We start from the raw sequence: 4,973 nt of genomic DNA on the forward strand, positions 1-4,973 counted from the left end.
TACAATCAATAACTAAGCAAAAATTTTGCATATAGGAGCGATACATTAAAAAAAAACAATACATTATTCAAAGTCTCTATTATAAAACAATACGGGCATTACAGCACTCGGGCGAGAAAAATGTCGGACCGAAGAAAAATTACCTTTCACCTTATAAATAGCTTATTTGAAACTTTTTTTAAGCTTTATAATTCTTTTGTGAGAATTTAAATAGGCCTCTCAGTGGTCCTCGATCGCTAAGTTCAGGTGAAGTTTTTGTTAATTAACTTCTTTAATGATATAAGTTTAGGACTGCCGATCCCAACTTAGTTGGTCGTATCGCAATTTTTTTCTTTTAGATTAAGGGCCTGTGTTGGGGTTCTAATGAGTTTCTTGATTGTTTTGTGGATCTGAAAGTAAAATTTTGTAGGTTTTTGGCATATTTTAGAAACATTTTTGTAATAATGGATTTTATGATTAATTTGCTATACATAGGTACCTACTACAATACTTAAATGGCTGATACATTTTGTGCTAAACGGCTTCCACCTCTTTCTTCTTAGGGATCGGAAATTCTGTCTGACCCCGTCCTGCTGCGTCAAATGCACGATGTGATGTACGATAGGCGAATAATAAATATCATGGTATAATAATATACTCCGCCTGGTACTCCATTCCCGTCTTTTCTAGGTCACCTAACTGACACGGGCCTACGTCATCATGCGACAGCGCTATATGATAATATGCGATAGCGCTATATATAGCGGCCATGTTGTTGTGACGTAGGCCCGTGTCACTCTGGGAATGGAAGACCATGTTTTATTAGACTATGATAAATATAACATATAACACCGGGTACCCGTTAGGTTCGAGTCATATGTTATATTTATGGGATTTAGGTTCTTTTGAACTTGTTTTCTACGATACCTAAGATCCTCAATCAAGCAAGCTCCTGATAACACTCCTCGGTACGAAGTGAAACAGGTCGAGCGTTTTTGGACTTAAAATACGTGAGTGACCCGTTCTTAATATATTTAATATGTCTGTGTCTCACGGAAGTTTTGTTATTAAAATTGTTATTAAATACCTAAGATTATTTATTTTATTTTTACTAATGTTTAATTTCATTCACCATTTTTGTTCATCTCCTTTCCTATCTCTTTCCACACATTGGCTTTACCTAAGAAATAGGTTTCTGTTTCTTATTATGTTAAGATGAAATAATATTCAGGTTATTATTTTTATGCGGAGTCGGAGTGATAACACAGTCGGAAAGAAGTGAAATATTTAATATATTTGACTTTCGAATTAGTATACTCATCCATATTTCGAGTAAAATAATAATATTTTCACAAAATATTACACTTCACGCATGTTGCACATAACCTATTATTTTTATGCGGAGTCAGAGTGATAACACAGTCGGGAAGAAGCGAAATATTTAATAATAAGTACCTATATATTATTATAAAATTACACATGACATGTTTACATTGAAAATTATTGTCGAGTGACAATCAAAATGAACACAGGCCTTGACATATTAAAATTCAAACTAAATTCTAAAGATGGCCACGTTACACTTCCAACACAGGTTACCTACGAAAGTTAGGATTCTTTAAATGAAAGAAAAGCAGAGTTTCTTTGATCTATTCCCTTTGTTATTTCTCTGGAACAATTTGTTTACTACAAAATTTCCTTTTCTCTCCCTTTCCTTAAGTGATTGGTGACAAAGAGAGCGACCCACATATTTAATTTATACTAAAGAACACACTTCAGTATAAATTAAACATTTGGGACACCTTTAAACTTTAAACAAATTTATTTTAAAAAGTATGATCTATTCTTATTTTCAAGCAAAATGGCCTTTTTAATAGGAAAAAATAATACAAACCTTAATATACAGAAAACTACGAGTAGCACGGGTCGGGAAGAAGAGAAATTTTAAATTTACTTAAATAAAGAGTACTTAATTCTTTCTTTTAGTAAAAGTTTAACTCTAAACATACAATTTTAAGTGAAATTAAGCAATATTTTGAGAAGTTTTTATTACTTCATCTGAATTAACAAACCTTAACTTAAATCCAGGTACTCTTTGTTGGCGTTGGTATTCATTAAAATCTTAATTTTTATATTTAAATTTCAATTTTCTCTTTTAAAGTTACTCTTATTGTTAAGTACTTAACTTCTCAATTATGAACTCGATAATGGGTGGATTTCGTTTACCTAGTATAGGGTTCCTCTTTTTTATTGTTTTGTTCACAGGCATCTTTATAAATGCATTTCTTCGTATAAATCTTTATCTTCTGAATACGGGAAAGTGTCGAAAAAAATCATCGGCGTTGTGGGATCACTACCTTATGTGTGATAACGAAATACTTGGTTTTCATTTAAATTTCTATACATCGGGTTCATTCGTTGTCTATTTCGATGTACCCAAGTGTTTTCCTTACGCAAGCCCTGAACCATAGCGCTTAGATTTTCCGCTTGGCAAGTGAGTTATATCTATTTGCTGAAGTTAGGGAGTGGGTTCGTCCGTGCTCAGAATAAAGTTTTAAGATGTAGAATGTAGGATGATAATGGAATTGTGCTGCTTTTGTGAAAGCAAAAGCCAACTTTGTAGACAATTTTGGTATTTATGTAATATTACTGGATTTACCTTTGTCACATAGCTGACTGAATAGTTTAAAACAAGTCTCTATTACATGTAATAGCTTATATTTAAAACAAATAAGAATAGAACCTACCGAAGACAGATACAGCATGTATATCCAATTATTTGTTATATTAACGAGCCGTTAATCGCAACGTTAGCGTGACTCTGAAGCCTTATACAGATTGGGGCGGAAAGTATTATCAGCAATACAATTGACTAAGCATCGTTAGATCTTATTCCATTGCAACAGAGTTTACGGAGAGACAGTTAATTGTGCCAACAATAGGATGGGAAATAAATCTAACTGCTGACTCGATTCCAACTGATAGGTAACTAATTATGAGGCTTGCGTGGGTCTACGGTCGGTATCGCAGATGGTCACTTCACTATAGCGTGGCCTGTTGGTACCTACTGACAGATGAGATAAAGAACCCCGCACAAAATGATCGGTAATAGCCGTTCGGTCGATTTGGCTGAATTTTGTAAAAATATAGCCTCTAATACTCTGATCAACTGTGTGAAGATGCAAAATGAATTAATGACTAGTTTTTGAAATATGACTATTTTAAATATACTTATTGACACAGTTTCATAATTATCGTCTCTTATCTATGAAGTAGCGAGACCAATTTCGCTCGGAATATCATAAATCCTCTGAAATTAGTATTTGCTAGGATTATTTGGCCCCGTGACACTGCAATTCGGCACACTAAGACACTATATTCACTGTATTACTTTTAAATAGTTTTCTTCCTAATTCGTGTACCTATATTTTTTAAATTGAAAATTACGGTGATACGCTCTTGGCCGTCCGCGGCCGTCGTCAACGATGTCTACGATGGTCACGTTTTCTCATTTGTAGTCTGACTCTTTCGCACTCATGGGATGTTCATATACGTGATGGCTTCCCTTTCACACACTTCAGCTGTCTGCCAAGCGCCAGCGATAATCACAAGTCTGTGACTCTACACGACACCTCCTAGGCACAACCCAATGCACAACCCATATAAGTACACAACACGCCATCGCCACACCGCCACCACCATCGGTGTCGCCACGGCCACGACAATTGCCATCGTCACGGCCACGACCATCGGCAGCGCCACGGCCTCGACCATCGGCATCGCCACGGCCACGACCATCGGCATCGCCACGGTCACGACCATCGGCAGTGGCACGACCATGACAATTGCCATCGTCCTGGCCACGACCACCGGCAGCACCATGGCCACGACCATCGGCAGCGCCACGGCCACCACCATCCCCATCGCCACGGTCACCATCATCGCCACCGGTACCACCATCGCGATCAAACCATGAAAATGGTGGGATAGTTCTATATATGGAAAAAAAAACCCTCGCATCATTGGTCCTACAACTACGAATATCTTCCTGCTGAGATACGAAACTAACCGTGCAATTTTGAATATATATGGATATAGCATTTCGAGATCACTTAGTTATAGACATTATTGTTATCTATAGTTTGTCAAAGGACTGTCTCATTTCAATCATAGATGGAGAGAATCATACTATCTTTGTCTTACACTAGAACTGGCATCCAAAAGAAAAGGAGTATAGTTTTCCTGGTTCTTACTGACTGACAAATCGGTTTGACCAACTATTTATATTTCGGTATTATTACCATTTTCTTCTTGTTATTCTACTGTATTTGACTTTATTATTTTTAAATTTTATATTAAAGGAAAAAATGGAAAAATTTACGCTTCCGGCAGGACTTGAACCCGCATCGTCCACAATCCGTGTGTTGCTCTTAACCAATTGAGCTACGGAAGCCTACCAGGACATCGCAAATCTTTCCATTCCTTTCCTTATGTAAACACGCCTTTGGGGTGGCGTCTAGCGACATCTACCGAAAGACAATTACATCTTTTAACGGCACCGGAGTCTCAAGTTTCATTGAGAATTCACCAGTAACAATGTGCTAACCCATACTAAATCAATTTTTTAACAAGCAGATACGTCTGCGAGCGATATTCCAAATTTTATATTAAAGGAAAAAATGGAAAAATTTACGCTTCCGGCAGGACTTGAACCCGCATCCTCCACAATCCGTGTGTTGCTCTTAACCAATTGAGCTACGGAAGCCTACCAGGACATCGCAAATCTTTCCATTCCTTTCCTTATATAATTTTTTTCCTTTAATATAAAATTTGGAATATCGCTCGCAGACGTATCTGCTTGTTAAAAAATTGATTTATTATTTTTCTTGTGGGTATAGCGTTATTGACATTACCTTGTAACTGGGAGACCGAGCTTTGCTCATATGAAAACTCTAAAATGCGCGTTTCCCCAGACATAAGACCAAGCTAGATCT

General features: G+C 36.7%; 1 non-coding gene across 1 annotated transcript; it reads right to left on the reverse strand.

The window, feature by feature from the left end:
* Positions 1-4,671: 4,671 nt before the first annotated feature.
* Trnas-gga (transfer RNA serine (anticodon GGA)) lies at positions 4,672-4,744 on the reverse strand. Its single transcript has one exon. It is a non-coding gene; the product is annotated as a tRNA-Ser (tRNA).
* Positions 4,745-4,973: the final 229 nt, after the last annotated feature.

This window comes from Cydia splendana, chromosome 11, assembly GCF_910591565.1.
Source record: "Cydia splendana chromosome 11, ilCydSple1.2, whole genome shotgun sequence".
Lineage (NCBI taxonomy): Eukaryota > Metazoa > Arthropoda > Insecta > Lepidoptera > Tortricidae > Cydia > Cydia splendana.